Below are 20,487 nucleotides of genomic sequence, written 5' to 3'. Positions count from 1 at the left end.
TTATGTCAGTTTCATCTGTAGGGCTGAATTTTGAAGGACAGTTTACTGACTTTTGACCACTGCATGTCACAACCCTCTAGGTGGTCTGTGATATCAAGTTGCACCTGATCCACATTTTAATAAAATTATGAGAAGGAAAGTTGCTACTCACCGTATAGTGGAGCTGCTGACTTGCAGACAGGCACAAGAAAGTGTCACAAATAAAGCTTTCAGACATTGAGACCTTTGTCAGCAATAGACAACACACACACACACACACACACACACACACACACACACACACACAAATGCAATTCAAACACATGACTGCAGTCTCTGGCAACTGAAACCTCACTGTGAGCAGCACCAGTGCATGATGGTACTGGCGACAGGGAGGGGATGAGAACGAGAATGGGGCAGGGAGGGGGACACATAGTATGCTGAGGGTGGCAGACTGGCAGACATTGAAGTGCTGCAGGTTAGACGGGGGGCAGAGGAGAGGTGAGGTGTAGGGGAAGGGGAAGTAAGTAGTAGAAAAGAAGAGAAGTAAAAAGATTGGGTGTGATGGTGGAATGATGGCTGTGTAGTGCTGAAATGGGAACAGGGAAGGGGCAGGAAAGCTGATGTTGGTGGTAGGGATCCACATGACACAGGCTGTAAAGCAGTCATTGAGATGAAGGATGTCATGTTTGGCAGCGTGTTCAGCATCAGGATTGTCAACTTGTTTCTTGGCCACAGTTTGTCAGTTGCCACTTATGTGGACAGACAGCTTGTTCGTTGCCATACCCACGTTAAATGCAGCACACTGGCTGGAGCTTGGCTTGTAGATCACATGACTGTTTCACAGGTAGCCGTGGCTTTGATGGGATAAGAGATGTTAGTAATTGTACTGGAGTGGGTTATGGTGGGATGCTGTTTAGGGCAGGTCTCGCACCTAGGTCCTTTACAGTGGTATGAGCCATGAGGTAAGGGGTTGGGAGGAGGATTTGTGTAAGGATGGACGAGTATATTGTGTAGGTTTGGTGGACGGCGGAATACCACAGTGGGAGGCGTGGGAAGAATAGTGGGCACGACATTTCTTATTTCAGGGCATGACGAGAGGTAATAGAAACCCTGGAAGAGAATGTAATTCAGTTGCTCTGGTCCTGTGTGGTGCTGAGTTATGAGGGGAATGCTCCTCTGTGGACTGACAGTGGGACTTTGGGAGGTGGTGGGAGACTAGAAAGATAAGGCATGGGAGATTTGATTATGTAAAGAGTTGGTAGGATAATTACAGTCTGTGAAGGCTTCAGTGGGATCCTCAGTATATTTTGAGAGGGACTTCTTGTCACTGCAGATTCGATGACCCCTGGGTGGCTAGGTTGTACAGAAGGGTGGTTAGTAGGTGTGATGTGGATAGAGGTACTGATGTAGCCATCTTTGAGGTGGAGATCAGCATCTAGGAAAGTGGCTTGGTGGCATAGCTGCACCCCAGATTTGTTTGTAGGTAACGCCTTCAAAGGAGAAGCAATTGTGGATGAGGATGTAGATGGTCATCACAACTAGGAAAGGGATTGATGGTTTGGAATGTGTTGGGTGTTGGGAAAGGTAGTGCTCAATAGTGGTAAGGAAATGCACATTAGGAATGTTAGTGTAAAGGGAGGTGGCATCAAGAGCGATGAGCAGGGCACCTTGTGGGAAAGGGACATAAACTGTGGAAAATGGATGGAGGAAATGCTTGGTATCTTTTATGTAGAAGTGTAGGTAAGAGGTTGAATGTGTTGATCTATGAGAGCAGATTCTCTCAGTGGTGGCACAGTAACTGGCCACAATGGGGCATCCTGAGTGGTTAGGTTTATGGACTTTAGGAAGCATGTGGGGAGTGGTAGGGGTGAGTAGAGAGATGGACTCTGAGAAGAGGTACTAAGATGGGCCTAAGGATTTGAGTAATGACTGGAGATCCTGCTGCACTTCTGGAATAGAGTCGCCATGGCAAGGTCTGAAGTACCTGACAGCTGGCAGAGTTCTTCTGCCAGGTAATTCTTGCAGTTTAAAAGAACAGTGGTGCAGCCTTTGCCTGCAGGTAGCATTATGAGGTCGGAATCAGTTTTTAGATGGTGGACTGCGGTTCATTCTGTGGATGTAAGGTTAGTTCCCATGTTGAGGGGTTTGGGGAATGATGGTGAGGTAAGATTCGAGGGTTAAGAAATTCCAGAGAGTTAACAAGGCGTGATTTGGGGGCACTGGTGTGGATCACAATTGGCTGGGGGACAGAAATGTGTTAGGCAGGGTTTAATGTTTGTCTTTGGTTGAGTCTGAGTGGTAGGGTGGTGTGAGAAAATGTTTCTACTGATGGGGCAAGGAGAAGGAGAGAACTATAGCAAGTCTTGCATGGTTGAATTTGAGAGTGGGACAAAAGATCGGGCTGTTGGAAAAGAGTTATATTAGTGAGGGGCTAAGGCTTCTGGAGGAAAGGTTCATGACTGTGTTATAGGCCTTTTTATGTTCTGGAATCTGTGTGGTGGAGGGAAGCAGTTTTGGAGGGTGGGGTGAGTGTAGTAGTTTGCTGGGATTACCAGCCATGAGGGGACATAGGGGAGGTTTGGAGGTTATTGTAGAGGTAGTGGACAGTGGTACTTAAAGGCAGGAGTAGGAAGTGAGCAGGATGGATAGGTTATTGAGGTGGCATTGTGCAACATCCTGTTGCTAGACACGCTGCCAAACATGACTTTCCTCATTTCAATGTTTCACAGACTGTGCCACAGGGATCCATCCTACGAACACAAGCTTTTCTGAATTGCGCAGAAGGAAGCGTCCCTTGCAATACATCCTACATTACCATAACCCTCCTGGACTCAACCTCTGTTACTGTCCTCACCCAGCCAGCCCTTTCCCTGTTCCCATTCCAGCAGTATACAGCCATCATTGCATCACCACACGCAATATTTTTACTTATCTCCTTTTGTACTACTTATCCCCTCCCCACCTCCCCCCTGCCCTCTGTGAAACCTGTAGCACTACACTGCCACCCCTACCATACTATCTGAACCTTCTTCCCACCCCAGCCTCTTCCTTACCCCCACCCAGTAGCCACTCCCATCATGCACTGTTGCTGGTGCTCAGTGTTTTTTCAGTAGTCATGTGTCTGTGTGTTTCTGCGTGTGTGCACTCGCACGTCCGACGTCTACAGTCAATGAAAGCCTCAATGGGTGAAAGCTTTATTAGTGACAGTCTTTTTTCTGTGCCTACCTGCGACTCAGCATTTCCGCTATATGGTAAGTAGCAACTATCCTTTTCATAATATTGCTACATTTTAATACATATTTAAAGATATTAATCATTGTACAGTCATGTATCTGTTGTCTGATACAAGCCGAAGCTATTCCTGAAGATTTTGAAACTAAATCTTGCCCATCAAGCTCTCTATGTTGATAATCTTTATCTTTTACCACACATTTATTTATTATCATGCCGACCTGTTATTTTAGTGATAACTATGTCTCTAAATCTTTTACAATTACCATTTCTGTAAGGTAAAATATTTCTACAGAGTACTGAAACTGCCTTATTCTCTATGACAAACACTTTTAAATTATTCAGCTGATCATTCGATAAATTTGAAACAAAGTACTATAAAAATGAAGTCACAAATCTAAGTGGAACAAACATAATTTTCAAATTGCTTACTTTGCTGGACAGAAACACATGTACGTTTTTAGTTTACCATCCAAGTTCCTTAAAGAACAAGTGTGCTACACATTCAGATTAGTTTTTAAATAATTATTTCTCTGATTGTCAGTGAGCTTTAACACAAACTGAAATAACTTTTCAATCGCCTAAATATTTTCAATCACTGCAATAAATTTTATGTATTACAAGGTTTTTATGAAGTTTGTTACAGTATTTTATATTCCAGAATACAGACTGAAAATATTTCCATAATATCACTTTACAAGATTTTTTAAGGTTAAGTTGAGATATATCTGTGGTTTTAGGAACCTCCAAAACCTCTAAAAATTGTAAAATTTTATATATGTGATTTTGGTGTATAAGTTTGTGTTCTTTGTTCTAAAGCCTCAATTTATCTGCTTTTCCCTAGAGAAATATTTTAAATGTTACTTCAGTCTCTTTTTTTATTTAAAATTAGGTAAAGATGTCTTCATTAGGAGGCTATTTTCTTACATTCACCAGTTGGTTCCATTTTTCAAGTAGCCTTTTCCCCCCTTTAATGTTACTCAATTCAGAATTTTTACTTGTTAATATAAATTTAGAAAGCAAGTTTATATCAAATCCCATCATGTTATAAATATGAGAGTCACTATATTCGCCACATATGTCTAAATTGAGGAAAAGTGATGGTTATTCAAACAATTCTAAGTTTTGTAAATTAAATGCTTGCAGTTACATTGAATTATCTTCTTGATAGATCAAATTTATTACAGGTTTAATAATGCACATTTCTAGTCAGTGAAGAAAACTCTTCCTTATACTTAAATTATAAAGTGGTAGACCTTTCGAGTGTACATAACTATCATTTGACTTTAAATGTAATAATGAAGTGATGTTTGTCAATTGACTTAAGCAAATCATTTATTTGCAATTTGTAACTAAGTTTTATATTCAGTTTCTTCAATTGTTTATTTAATCCTTGAATTCCTTAAACTTCATAGTACTGATAGTCCAAATGTCATTATTTCTCTAAATGCGTTAGTAAAAAGATTGGAAGCAAAAAGAAAGCTCAAATGAGGACATTCTTGTTTCTAATAGCTTCATAGCTTTCACCTATGGAACACTCGACTGCTCAACACACAAAACCTTTCTGTTCCTTAGAATGCCTGCTACTTTTATTGCTGTTTCAGAAACTACACATTTCTCAAAAGACAATGAAAAACAATCAAGTCTGTCAGTCTATGTTATTTTCTTTTTAAAAATGGTCAAAATCATACTCTGTCACCTGAAATTTTTAAATCCCATCAGTCGATGGAATTGGCAGTGAGAGTGTTAATGAGGTAACTCAATTGATTTTATTCAGTTTTGTCTAGACTTTCAGCACCCATTTTTTGACCTGAACTTTCGTCTCTCTATGTTCTGTTTGAGATATTGTTACAATGACAGAGATTATTTGTTACTATTTTGAACTTATATTACTCACATATATTTGTATTTTAGTTTTAAACATTTATTACTGTATACTTAAAAGTAGTGTTCGCTGTTTCTCATCTATTTCCAATGGGCATATCTTTTGGTATTGTGTAGAAACGAAATAACATGAAATCTTTAGACGGTTATAATGCAAGTACAGGCTCACCTCCATTTGTTAAGATTAAAAATTAGCTGGGAAGCATGGAACATTTTCAATTTCAAATATATTATTTCCAATTTTTTCAGACACCAATGTTTATAAAATGGTATATTTCACGAAGGGATATCAATATGAAATTGGCAATTCATCTTTTTAATATTGAAATTGATGTAGTATTTTTGGTGTACTTTTATCTGGTGAATGATACTAATTGTTTTTGTTGTTTCTATTAGGCCAATTTTGTACTATAATGTGGTGTATGACAAAACAGGCATAGAATCGCTATAATAGGTCTATTAAGAACCCAAGTAAAACGTTGAGACTGGTTTCTGACAGTAAAAAGAATGTCACTGTTCTCAATCTTTAGCACGAAATTGAGCCCGCATCTCGTGGTCGTGCGGTAGCGTTCTCGCTTCCTGCGCCCGGGTTCCTGGGTTCGATTCACGGCGGGGTCAGGGATTTTCTCTGCCTCGTGATGGCTAGGTGTTGTGTGTTGTCCTTAGGTTAGTTAGGTTTAAGTAGTTCTAAGTTCTAGGGGACTGATGACCATAGTGCTCAGAGTCATTTGAACCATATTTAGCACGAAATTGAAGAAGTCGTTTTTGACTGTAAACCACAATTGTAGTTAGTCAAAATTGTAGCATACAGTGCCGAAAACCTTAAAATTGCGTAGGTGAATACGCAAGAAAGTCAATGAAGTGACATTAAATTAATATATGAGGAATCAAGTACACAGGCAATTTTTACAAGATACAGAACAACTTCATGAGATATGTGTCAAAACATATTTGATCTTTACACTACCAGGATTAGCAGAAATTTTAAAAATAATAAAGTTAGAGATTGAATTTAAATTTCTCTATGGCAGTGAGTACGAAATGCACAAAAAGCTAGAATATTGATAACAATCGGGAATAGTGGTAAGAGGGCATGAAATCAATTGGAAGTATTATAGTGCAACAGAGCAAAGAAAAAATAATAACACCTGTTTTATGCCAGAGAGACTCTGCAGTTACATAAGAAAATACTGACTCTGTTCAATGTGTGGAATAACCGTATCCCTTGCAAACCAAAATTTCAATTAATAATGGGATATGTATTTGCAATCAAGAAATAATCATGGAAGTACCAATTTTCGATGCAAACACTCAAGGGACCATAACAACAACTCGCTCAACAGTCGAAATCTAAAACGATGTACAACTCAGACAAGCAAATATTTTTGAATCATAATTCAAATTATCAAAAGTTCAAAAATATATTTCAGCTCTCAGGTAAGACTGTACATTATTTTGATATTGAAACCACAGGTGTGGTATTTTGCCCTCTGTCAGCCACAGCTGAACTGAACAATATGAACTAGTTACTTCGATTTGTTGTAGCTTAATGGGTGATCTGATAAATGCCTAACTACAAACCCTAAACTCCACTGTTTTATCTCCAGTCAGTTCAAGGATATCTTTTCTCACTTATCAATTCATTCACCTGTGGCACTTCTTTGTTAATGCGAAAAATGATATGCTGCATAGTTATTTGAAATCTGGATTAAATCGTGGGCATCCTGTCACAGACTGTATATGTCAGTTCAAAGGTCACAAGAAGGTAAGGGCATATCACTTCTCACAGGATCACAGATAGTAAACTGGTCTAGGATTCAAACCAGCATTGGTCTTGAGGCCAGTTTTGTCTATTTGGCATACTTCCGTAAATCTACAGGGTGTTTCAAAAATGACCGGTATATTTCAAACGGCAATAAAAACTAAACGAGCAGCGATAGAAATACACCGTTTGTTGCAATATGCTTGGGACAACAGTACATTTTCAGGCGGACAAACTTTCGAAATTACAGTAGTTACAATTTTCAACAACAGATGGCGCTGCAAGTGATGTGAAAGATATAGAAGACAACGGAGTCTGTGGGTGCTCCATTCTGTACGTCGTCTTTCTGCTGTAAGCGTGTGCTGTTCACAACGTGCAAGTGTGCTGTGGACAACATGGTTTACTCCTTAGAACAGAGGATTTTTCTGGTGTTGGAATTCCACCCCCTAGAACACAGTGTTGTTGCAACAAGCCGAAGTTTTCAACGGAGGTTTAATGTAACCAAAGGACCGAAAAGCGATACAATAAAGGATCTGTTTGAAAAATTTCAACAGACTGGGACCGTGACGGATGAACGTGCTGGAAAGGTAGGGCGACCACGTACGGCAACCACAGAGGGCAACGCGCAGCTAGTGCAGCATGTGATCCAACAGCGGCCTCAGGTTTACGTTCGCCATGTTGCAGCTGCGGTCCAAATGACGCCAACGTCCACGTATCGTCTCATGCGCCAGAGTTTACATCTCTGTCCATACAAAATTCAAACGCGGCAACCCCTCAGCGCCGCTACCATTGCTGCACGAGAGACATTCGCTAGCGATATAGTGCACAAGATTGATGACGGCAATATGCATGTGGGCAGCATTTGGTTTACTGACGAAGCTTATTTTTGCCTGGACAGCTTCGTCAATAAACAGAACTGGCGCATATGGGGAACCGAAAAGCCCCATGTTGCAGTCCCATCGTCCCTGCATCCTCAAAAAGTACTGGTCTGGGCCGCCATTTCTTCCAAAGGAATCATTGGCCCATTTTTCAGATCCGAAACGATTACTGCATCACGCTATCTGGAAATTCTTCGTGAATTTGTGGCGGTACAAACTGCCTTAGACGACACTGCGAACATCTCGTGGTTTATGCAAGATGGTGCCCGGGCACATCACACGGCCGACGTCTTTAATTTCCTGAATGAATATTTCGATGATCGTGTGATTGCTTTGGGCTATCCGAAACATAAAGGAGGCGACGTGGATTGGCCTCCCTATTCGCCAGACAAGAACCCCTGTGACTTCTTTCTGTGGGGAGACTTGAAAGACCAGGTGTTCCGCCAGAATCCAGAAACAATTGAACAGCTGAAGCAGTACATCTCATCTGCATGTGAAGCCATTCCGCCAGACACATTGTCAAAGGTTTCGGGTAATTTCATTTAGAGACAACGCCATATTATTGCTATGCATGGTGGATATGTGGAAAATATCGTACTATAGAGTTTCCTAGACCGCAGCGCCATCTGTTGTTGACAATTGTAACTACTGTAATTTCGAAAGTTTGTCTGCCTGAAAATATACTATTGTCCCAAGCATATTGCAACAAACGGTGTATTTCTATCGCTGCTCGTTTAGTTTGTATTGCCGTTTCAAATATACTGGTCATTTTTGAAACACCCTGTATGTACATTGGGGCATAAAATCTGACTTTGGACAGATTCAAATTTTGAAAATAAAAACCTCTTCTCAATTATAATTTTCATTCACTAATAAAACCACCTTTTTCTCTTACTGAATCATAAAATATTTTCCCATGTTCTTTTCTGTCTGATGATTAATTTCTTTCATTAAAAGTGTTTTCATTACAGGAATTATATTGTTTCATATTTAATGGCCTTGCTTCTTAACTTAGTTTCCTGCTGATATGGATATGTTACTTACCTGTTATCATGAATTTATTTATCACTGTACTTGTACAAAAAAAACTGAGTCGTCTAATGCCTGAGTGGAGTGAAAATACGGCTTCCTTGGAATCAAAAAATGGATTTTTGTCTTAATTCATAGCCAAATGAAGTGTATAACATACAAAAATGGGGTATAAAATTGAGCAGCATTAGGTCTAGTTTTGGCAAGAAAAATTTAATTGCTCAAAATCAATCAGAGTTACTAAGAAAAACTTAATTATTGATTTGATATAGCCTTAATTATAATAGAGTATCAAGCTATGTATAAATAGATTTCATTTCATCCTTCCTGGACAAAATTTGAAACAAAAGGAAAAAATGAAGAAAGCCAGAGAATTGTCTTTTTAAATGATTCATCTAAAAGAAAGAAATAATATAGAGAAATATTTGATGCACCTTAAATGATGCTGGATATCATGTGCAGCAAATTCGGGCATCAACTGCTCTCTAATCTGTTTTATTTCCACATCCGAGACAAAGCAGTTCACAACACATTTGAGAAAATTTTCAATTCTTTTTCTTATTGGATCATACACTATAAATTAAAACACACAGTAAAGAGATAAATTTCTCAGGTCACGAGTTACAGAACGTATTCCCACTTTTAGTTAGATGGTGTGTCCAAGTAGGTTGGAATCGAAGTTCGATAGGCAGAAGAGAGGTATAGCTGGGAGGACTGGTAGTGAGTCGTGCCTGCATGGTTTTCTTGGTTGACACGTTGCACACTGTTTTCAGCTGCTGGGAAGTTTCGAAACAGCGCACACTACGCTGCCGAGTGAAAAATATCTGTTCTGTAATTTCGAGAGCTTGTTGAATTGGAAACTGTTGCATTTGAGTGTAATTGTGGAACATTTTTTAATGAATTAGGAAGGAAAGTAACAATAAAGGAAAATATCAAGAAACTGAGTATCTTCCACTTTCTCAATCTATCATTGTCCATCTTATCCAGCAGTTTGTTATAAAGCAAGTAATCGAAGTCCCAGACCTCTGGAAAGGAAGTGTGGTATTAAATGATTTTCGACTGCTAGCGGTAATTGTACTAAAGTAGCTGACTACGAAAAAGAAATGAATAGAAGGATGGCAGTCCTATCTGAAAGTTAAGCTATGGAAATTAAAAGTGAACAAATGGCAAAGGAAAAACAAAATCCTTGTCAAAGTTGTTGTTGTTGTTGTTGTCTTCAGCCCTGGGACTGGTTTGATGCAGCTCTCCATGCTACTCTATCCTGTGCAAGCTTCTTCATCTCCCAGTACCTACTGCAACCTACATCATTTTGAATCTGCTTAGTGTATCCATCTCTTGGTCTCCCTCTACGATTTTTACCCTCCACGCTGCCCTCCAATACTAAATAGGTAATCACTTGATGCCTCAGAACATGTCCTACCAACCGATCCCTTCTTCTGGTCAAGTTGTGTCACAAACTTCTCTTCTCCCCAATCCTATCCAATACTTCCTCATTAGTTATGTGATCTACCCATCTAATCTCCAGCATTCTTCTGTAGCACAACATTTCGAAAGCTTGTATTCTCTTCTTGTCCAAACTATTTATCGTCCTTGTTTCACTTCCATACATGGCTACACTCCATACAAATACTTTCAGAAATGACTTCCTGAGAATTAAATCTATACTCGATGTTAACAAATTTTTCTTCTTCAGAAACACTTTCCTTGCCATTGCCAGTCTACATTTTATATCCTCTCTACTTCGACCATCATGAGTTATTTTGCTCCCCAAATAGCAAAACTCCTTTACTACTTTAAGTGTCTTATTTCCTAATCTATTCCCCTCAAAATCACCCGACTTAATTCGACAACATTCCATTATCCTCGTTTTGCTTTTGTTGATGTTCATCTTATATCATCCTTTCAAGACACCATCCATTCCGTTCAACTGCTCTTCCAAGTCCTTTGCTGTCTCTGACAGAGTTACAATGTCATCGGCGAACCTCAAAGTTTTTATTTCTTCTCCATGGGTTTTAATACCTACTCCGAATTTTTCTTTTGTTTCCTTTACTGCTTGCTCAATATACAGATTGAATAACATCGAGGAGAGGCTGCAACCCTGTCTCACTCCCTTCCCAACCACTGCTTCCCTTTCATGGCCCTCGGCTCTTAGAACTGCCATCTGGTTTCTGTACAAATTGTAAATAGCCTTTCGCTCCCTGTATTTTACCCCTGCCACCTTTAGAATTTGAAAGAGAGTATTCCAGTCAACATTGTCAAAAGCTTTCTATAAGTCTACAAATGCTAGAAACGTAGGTTTGTCTTTTCTTAATCTTTCTTCTAAGATAAGTCGTAAGGTCAGTATTGCCTCACGTGTTCCAGTATTTCTACGGAATCCAAACTGATCTTCCCCGAGGTCGGCTTCCACTAGTTTTTCCATTCGTCTGTAAAGAATTCGAGTTAGTATTTTGCAGCTGTGGCTTATTAAACTGATTGTTCGGTAATTTTCAAATCTGTCAACACCTGTTTTCTTTGGAATTGGAATTATTATATTCTTCTTGAAGTCTGAGGGTATTTCGCATGTTTCATACATCTTGCTCACCAGATGGTACAGTTTTGTCAGGACTGGCTCTCTTAAGGCAGTCAGTAGTTCCAATGGAATGTTGTCTACTCCGGGGGCCTTGTCAAAGAGGATTGACGAATTGTCCATTCAATCGATCCGTTCTTTTAGTTGTTTTGTGTTATTTATTTCTTTCCTCCCCAATTCAACTGAATACTTCCTCGCTTGTTGTTTCATCTACATACCTAACCTTCAAAATTCTAATGTCGCACCACATTTCTAAATCTTCTACTCTCTTCTTATATGATTGTTTAGTGCCCACGTTTTACTACTGCACAAACTTAAACCCCAGACAAATAATTCGAACAAACACTATTTCAGAATTGAATTAATATTCATTGTTAACGAATTTCTCTTCTTCAGCAGTACCTTTCTTGCTACTGCCAGTCGCTATTAGAGATTCTGTTCACTCATCAGGGTGATTGAATTCAGCTAAATTCCACTACCTTTGTTTACTTTTATTAATATACGTTTTATAACATCTTTTCAAGATACTATCCTTTCAGTTTAACTACTCTTTCAAGTAGTCTGACGTCTCTGACAGGCTTATTATGTCATCCGTAAATCGAGAAGTTTTTATTTTTTCACCTGTTTACAGATTGAATAACGTCTGGGATAGGTTACAACCCTGGCTCACTCCCTTCTGAATTATTGCTTCCCTTTCGTGTCCTTCAGGTCTCGTACTACAGTATGATTTCTTTAGAAGTGTAAGGGACAGTTAAATGAAAACGAGACAGATGGAGAAAAAAGTAAGTAAACTGTGTATTATTTGAAACGTGTTTGCGGATAACTCTTAACAGATTAGTCCCAGTCTGAGAGCAGACGGTGAATGCCTTCTTTTAGACATGTTTTCGGCTGCAATGCACCTATGACTGCATTCAGAAGCACCAAATGTCTTTCTTTACGGCTCCAAAACAGGGAATTCGCATGGGAGCGATCGAGGCCTAACAGAGGATATTTAAGAGTCCTTCTATACGTTGATGAGGGTGTTTCGAGTACGCTGCAGAAGCTTGGCTGAGAAGCCCTTAGGTATCCTTCCGATCTGACTCCAAGCGAATTACATATTACTGGAGCCCCGAAGAAAGACATGAGTGGCCGTATATTTGCTACGGACGAACGAGTGCTCTTGTTAGTACGACGTAGTTCCGTAGGGAACCGCTAATATTTTTGCATGAAGGCACTGACCGTCTGGTCTCAGAATGAGTAATATGGATTAACATTTATGGCTATTTCTCTTGAAATAATAAACAATGTGCTTACTCTTTTTTCAGTCTGTCTCTTTTCCATTATACTGTCTCCTATGGTAGTCAACATTTGTCTCCCTATACAGGGTGAAAAGTATTTAAACCGACAAACTCTGGGAGGTTGTAGGGCACATCAACACAAATATTTTTCCTAATGTCATTTTTGCCTATGAGGAGCATTTAAACCGATAGAGGAAGTTGCCGGCCACGGTGGCCGAGCGGTTCTAAGCGCTTCAGTCCGGAACCGCGGGACTGCTACGGTCGCTGGTTAGAATCCTGCCTCGGGCATGGATGTGTGTGATGTCGTTGGGTTAGTTACGTTTAAGTAGATCTAAGTTCTAGGGGACTGATGACGTCAGATGTTACGTCCCATAGTGCTCAGAACCATTTGAACCATTTTTTAGAGGAAGATTTCGCTGGCGGCAAATTAATTAAACCAACAAACACTTTTACATTTTTTTATTACCAAGAGACAGCACATTAATACAGCCCAATTCAGAAGATTTTCAAAAATCCCTGCATTGACACAAATCAAAGGTTACACCGTCGGATCATGTTTTGTCTGACATGGGCAAAAACCCCGGGAGTGTCCTGAATTGTTCCTGCTGCTGCTGCTACTATCGGGGCAACCAGATCCTCTTCTGATGCAACAGGGTTTGCGTAAATAAGGTTGCTCATCTCTCACCACACAAAAAGGTCCAGAGGGGACATATATGGGGATCGAGCAGACCATGGTACAGGACCACCTCTGCCAATCCACGTTACTGGGAACAATTGGTCCAGGAATGGACGCACACGACGACTGAGATGTGCCGGCGCCCCGTCATGTTGGAACCACGTGTCTTGTAGGGAGAGGGACGTCTTCCAGCAATTCTGTCACCGCTCTGGCAAGAAAATTGTAATAGTGCCTGCCATTTAATGACCTAGGTAGCAGATACGGCCCAATTAAATACACTCCTGGAAATGGAAAAAATAACACATTGACACCGGTGTGTCAGACCCACCATACTTGCTCCGGACACTGCGAGAGGGCTGTACAAGCAATGATCACACGCACGGCACAGCGGACACACCAGGCACCGCGGTGTTGGCCGTCGAATGGCGCTAGCTGCGCAGCATTTGTGCACCGCCGCCGTCAGTGTCAGCCAGTTTTCCGCGGCATACGGAGCTCCATCGCAGTCTTTAACACTGGTAGCATGCCGCGACAGCGTGGACGTGAACCGTATGTGCAGTTGACGGACTTTGAGCGAGGGCGTATAGCGGGCATGCGGGAGGCCGGGTGGACGTACCGCCGAATTGCTCAACACGTGGGACGTGAGGTCTCCACAGTACATCGATGTTGTCGCCAGTGGTCGGCGGAAGGTGCACGCGCCCGTCGACCTGGGACCGGACCGCAGCGACGCACGGATGCAAGCCAAGACCGTAGGATCCTACGCAGTGCCGTAGGGGACAGCACCGCCACTTCCCAGCAAATTAGGGACACTGTTGCTCCTGGGATATCGGCGAGGACCATTCGCAACCGTCTCCATGAAGCTGGGCTACGGTCCCGCACACCGTTAGGCCGTCTTCCGCTCACGCCCCAAAACCGTGCAGCCCACCTCCAGTGGTGTCGCGACAGGCGTGAATGGAGGGACGAATGGAGACGTGTCGTCTTCAGCGATGAGAGTCGCTTCTGCCTTGGTGCCAATGGTGGTCGTATGCGTGTTTGGCGCCGTGCAGGTGAGCGCCACAATCAGGACTGCATACGACCGAGGCACACAGGGCCAACACCCGGCATCATGGTGTGGGGAGCGATCTCCTACAATGTCCGTACACATCTGGTGATCGTCGAGAGGACACTAAATAGTGCACGGTACATCCAAACCGTCATCGAACCCATCGTTCTACCATTCCTAGACCGGCAAGGGAACTTGCTGTTCCAACAGGACAATGCACGTCCGCATGTATCCCGTGCCACCCAACGTGCTCTAGAAGGTGTAAGTCAACTACCCTGGCCAGCAAGATCTCCGGATCTGTCCCCCATTGAGCATTTTTGGGACTGGATGAAGCGTCGTCTCACGCGGTCTGCACGTCCAGCACGAACGCTGGTCCAACTGAGGCGCCAGGTGGAAATGGCATGGGAAGCCGTTCCAGAGGACTACATCCAGCATCTCTATGATCGTCTCCATGGGAGAATAGCAGCCTGCATTGCTGCGAGAGGTGGATATACACTGTACTAGTGCCGACATTGTGCATGCTCTGTTGCCTGTGTCTATGTGCCTGTGGTTTTGTCAGTGTGATCATGTGATGTATCTGACCCCACGAATGTGTCAATAAAGTTTCCCCTTCCTGGGACAATGAATTCACGGTGTTCTTATTTCAATTTCCCGGAGTGTAGTCCCCAACAACACCGACCCAAACAATAACAAAGAACGGAACTTGATGAGCGCTAGTAACTGTGGCTTGTGGGTTATCCTCACTCCAAACATGCGATTGTGCATGCTTAAGACTCCATCACGCCCGAAAGTTGCTTCATAGGTAAAAAACACAGAGGATAGAAATGCAGGATGCATTTCACGCTGTTCCAGATACCACTGCGAAAACTGTTCTCTGGGTGGATAATCAACTGGTTCATGGTTGTGGACACGTTGTAAGTGAAATGGACGTAACAATTGCTCTCGAAGGACTGTTCTTATATTCGTCTGATTCGTCCCCATGTTACGTGCAGTTGCACGAGTGCTGATTGAAGGATCCCGCTCCATATGCTGAAAGACAGCTTCCTCAAATTGCAGCGTTCTTACCGTGCGACGACGTCCCTTTCCAAGTAATCTGCTAAATGACCCGGTCTCATGCAGACGTTGGTACCCGGCAGCAAAGGTCGTATGATGCGGGATACGGTGATTAGGATAATGTTGTTGATAAACCCGCTGTGCAGCTCGTCTGTTGTGGTGCGCTACGTAGTACGCACCAACCATATCAATGTACTCACTCCAGGTGTATCGCTCCATTAGTAAACAGAGACAATGAACTACTACACTGGTGGACACCAATTGCCTTCAACTGAAGAGCGTAATACGCCCTCTAAAAACTGAAGCTCGTAATACGGCCTCTAACAAATTAAGAGCTTAATACATCTTCCACCAATTTAAATAATCCTCATAGGAAAAATGACATTTGTGAAAAATATTTGTTTTGATGTCCCCTACAACCTCCCAGAGTTTGTCGGTTTAAATACTTTTCACCCTGTAGTAGTCAACTTTTGTCTCCCATTATTTTATCCCTGTACCTTTAAAATTTCAATAAGTGTGTTCCAGTCAATACTGTAGAACGTTTTCCCTAAACCTAGTAATGGTTTATGCGTTGATTTACCTTTCTTCAACTTTCTTAGCAAGATAAGTGGGAGGGTCACTACGGAATCGCGCTGTGCTACGTTGCTCCACTCAAACTGATCTACCTTGATGTCGGCTTCTTTCCACTCTTCTGTACATAATTCGTGTCAATGATTGCGACCATGACTTATTAAATTCATGGTTTGGTAACGTTCAGATCTGTCAGCTTCTTCTTTCTATAGAACTGATATTATTACATCCTTCTTGAAGTCCGAAGACATTCAGGCTGTTTAATTCCTCTTGCGTTCCTAGTGAATTAGTTTTGTCATCAATGGCTCTCCTGAAGTGCTCAGTAATGGTGAGGGAACGTCACCAACTGTAGGGTAAAAGCAGCGATCGAGCACATCGTGAAGTAGCAAGGGATAGTCAATTTGGTTTGTAGGAATGTGTTATATGTTGGGAGAAACGATTGTGACGGAGACCAAGGTTACACTACACTAACCTTCTGACTATAGACTACTACAACAATGCGCGCATGTGGAAGGGGGGAGGGCGCTGTCTCCTGGAAGTGATTGCGCGGTGAACGTTTTTGGCGCCAGATAAAATATCTCTCGTATCAATAAGGCGCTGATAAAGTCCAGAAATAGTGTATCTTCCCCAAAGTAAAACGTCGAGTCTGACTGACCGTATGGCGGTTTAAGAGAGATAACAGTACTGCGAAATTAAATTGTGTACTTGCACCTTAATTGTACATATTAATTGTATCTATCAGTCATAATGATTATTAACAGCGTCTATGTTTATAAAATATATGATTCTTAGCCACCCTTCCCCTCCGGCAGGAAGTGCCCTACTGAGCTGTCTGTCCTACTAGACTGTATACCTACTTAGCAGCGGAAACATTACACCAGAATCTGTGCGAACACTGTATGCCCGCACTACGTAAGATCCGACGGTACAAGATGTTTACACGCCCTCCGACATCTCTGACTGAACTATGTGTGGTGGGCGGAACCACAAACTGAGCTGAAACCCGTGTCCTGGTCTCTAACCTCAAGTTCGGCTACGTCTCTATCCGTCAATCACACTGAAACATGCAAGAGTGTGTGTTTGCACGACATAACGCACGGGAAAGATTCGCCTTATGACATTCATTCGAGTAAACAGTGTAACCTTTATAAAAGTGTACATGACAGTTTAGAAAGATAGGTTGTTGATTTACGACCTATGTCGAAAAATTCTTGCCTTGTTCTTAATATTCATGACGAGAAAAAATAATTTACTAAAGAGCAATTACAAATGAATACCCGTAAAACTGTTGTGTTGTTCAAAATGATAGAGCCGCTGACCCATGTTTAACTGAAGGACTTGTATATTCCAATCCTGCAAGGCCTATGGGGAATATTATTGTCTTTACCATGGATACAGATATGATAACAAAAGGAATTGAACGTTAGCTGACCAGTTCAAGTTCTTCACGCGTGAGCAGCATATTACGGATGCTGCGAATATCTCAGTTATTTTTCAATGTCTGAATACGGTGGCCCTGTCTGTAATGTATAACGCGTCGTGGTTTTAGCCACCATAACTCAACACGTTCCTTCCTTGCACTGTGAGATAGTAAAAGCGCACTAGATAAGCAAAATCTAAACGTTCTTTAATTTCTAGTATATGTGTCTCTATTAGTTTAAAGATGCTAACAATCCTGGTTACGCTCAGTCTAACAAGTTGTTATGAGACACTATAACTGTGATTCGTCTTCTTGCCGCTCACAACCGTAGATAAATATACTATGTGATCAAAAGTATCCGGACATCTGCTGAAAATGACTTACAGGTTCGTAGTGCCCTGCATCGGTAATGCTGGAATTCAGTATGGTGTTGACCCACCCTTACTTATCCTTGTTGCTGCGCGGAGTGGTCGCGCGGTTAGAGACGCCATGTCACTGATTGGGCGGCCCTGAAGCCAGACGTTCGAGTCCTACCCCGGGCATGGCTGTGTGTGTGTTGTTCTTCGCATACGTCAGTTCAAGTAGTGTGTAAGTCTAGGGACCGATGACACTAGCAGTTTGGTCCCATAGGAATTCACACACATTCGAACCTTTTGAACTTAGTCTTGATGACAGCTTCCACTCTCGCAGGCATACGTTCAATCAGGTGCTGGAAGGTTTCTTGGGGAATGGTAGCCCATTCTTCACGGAGTGCTGCACTGAGGAGAGGTATCGGTCGGCGAGACCCGGCACAAAGTTGGCGTTCCGAAACGTCCCAAAGGTGTTCTGTAGGATTCAGGTCAGGATTCTGAGCAGGCCAGTCCATTACAGGGATGTTACTCTCATACAACCACTCCGCCACAGGCCGTGCATTATGAACAGAGGCTCGATCGTGTTGACACATGCAATCGCCATCCCCGTATTCTCTTCAACTGTGGGCAACAAGTAGGTGCTTAAAACAAGAATGTAGGCCTACGCTGTGATAATGCCACACAAAAGAACAAGTGGTGCAAGTCCCTTCCATGAAAAACACGACCACACAATAACACCACCGCCCCCGAATTTTACTGTTGGCACTACACACGCTGGCAGATGTTCTCCGGGCACTCGCCGTACCCACACCCTGCTATCGGATCGCCACATTGTGTACCGTGATTCGTCACTCCACAAAACGTTTTTCCACTGTTCAATCGTGTTCAATCGTCTAATGATTACGCTCCTTACACCAAGCGAGGCGCCGTTTCGCATTTACCGGCGTGATGTGTGGCTTATCATCAGCCGCTCGACCATGAAATCCAAATTTTTTCACCTCTCGCCTGTCATAGTACTTGCAGTGGATCCTGACGCAGTTTGGAATTTCTGTGTGATGGTCTGGATAGATGTCTGCCTATTACACATTACGGCCGTCTTCAACTGTCGGCGGTCTCTGTCGGTCAACAGAAGAGATCAGCCTGTACGCCTTTGTGCTGTACATGTCCCTTCACACTTCACTATCACGTCGGGAACAGTGGGTCTAGGGATGTTTAAGAGTGTGGAAATGTCGCGTACAGACATATGACACAAGTGACAATCACTTGACCACAACGAAGTGGGTCGGCCGCGGTGGCCGAGCGGTTCTAGGCGCTTCAGTCCGTAACAGCGCTGTTGCTACGGTCGCAGCTTCCAATCCAGCCTCGGGCATGGATGTGTGTGACGTCCATAGGTTAGTTATGTTTAAGTAGTTCTAAGTTCTAGGGGACTGATGATCTCCGCTATTAAGTCCCATAGTGTTCAGAGCCATTTGAACCATTTGAACATTCGAAGTCGCTGAGTTCCACGGAGCTCCGCAGTCTGATCTCTCACGATGTCTAATGACTACTGAGGCAGCTGATATGGAGTACCTGGCAGTAGGTGGCAGCACAATGCACCTAATATGAGAAACGTATGTTTTTAGGGGTGACCAGATACTTTTGATCGCATAGTGTGTATCATTCAGATAGTGTGTCATAACAGAAATTTCTATTACAGTTGGTCCCAGATCGTAAATAGTCGTCAACAAATAAACTTCTTACTATTAATAACCTATAAAGCAATAATTTCACTCGCTAACAATTTTTTGTACAATACCTTCGACACAACTCACCCGTTTTTTTCTCTTCCTTGATATCTCAATTCTCTTTCCGTCGTAATTTTTGCTTTCGGCACAGAAATTTTTGACGTTGGGATATTTCACGCAACCACCTCCAGTCATGGATATCCTAACTATCTCAATGGCGTGTACGATGTAAATAAGGTCTTGAGTTATGTAATGTAGTCAAGATACCGAAATAATAAAAATGAACACTCAAAGAAATCCCTCCAGGTGAATACCACATAGTTCGTGCTTTTCTGAGATCCATTTACATTCTGACTCCCGCTTCTACATTTCGCGCCATCTTCACAACATTGTCACATGTCGTAATTTTTCTTTTGTATTGCTCAGTTAAGTGCAAGTGACGCAGTTTGAATAACTACACTCAAATGAAGGGATAACGACATTATCTAATAATTTTTAAACGGTTTGGATCTCACTACGAAGAACTAGGCCTTTTTCTAAATGGAGAAAACTACACTATATTCAAACCTACACTATACCATCATTGTCAGTAACGTAGAATCATTTATTTACATTCAATGTTCAAAAATAGTTCAAATGGCTCTGAGCACTATGCGACTTAACATCTGTGGTCATCAGTCCCCTAGAACTTAGAACTACTTAAACCTAACTAACCTAAGGACATCACACACATCCATGCCCGAGGCAGGTTTCGAACCTGCGACCGTACAAGTCGCGCGGTTCCGGACTGAGCGCCTTAACCGCGAGACCACCGCGGCCGGCTACATTCAATGTAATGCCTAAGGTTTTCGCCCGTGAAAATTAACGTTGAGTTTTGTGACCCGTGGTAAATGGAAAATTTCAATTGAAGGAGTAAATTTGTCATTCAGTCAAAGTAACAAGCGAACTCTATAATATAGCTGAATTTGAAACAAACTTTTCGAAGGCAATGAAACTGAAAATGGTTAATCAAAAATGGTTGAAAAGGCTTTGAGCACTGTGCGATT

At 42.1% G+C, this 20,487-nt stretch overlaps 1 protein-coding gene across 1 annotated transcript in view; it reads right to left on the bottom strand.

Annotated features, from left to right (window-relative positions):
- Window positions 1–20,487, bottom strand: part of LOC126281758 (phorbol ester/diacylglycerol-binding protein unc-13-like) — a gene marked incomplete at its 3' end in the record, with an annotated part of 634,664 nt that overhangs the window by 82,166 nt on the left and 532,011 nt on the right. The gene's annotated exons all lie outside the window — the stretch shown is intronic.

Source organism: Schistocerca gregaria, chromosome 7 (assembly GCF_023897955.1).
Source record: "Schistocerca gregaria isolate iqSchGreg1 chromosome 7, iqSchGreg1.2, whole genome shotgun sequence".
Taxonomy (NCBI): domain Eukaryota; kingdom Metazoa; phylum Arthropoda; class Insecta; order Orthoptera; family Acrididae; genus Schistocerca; species Schistocerca gregaria.
This window is presented reverse-complemented; position numbering and strand designations above follow the sequence as displayed.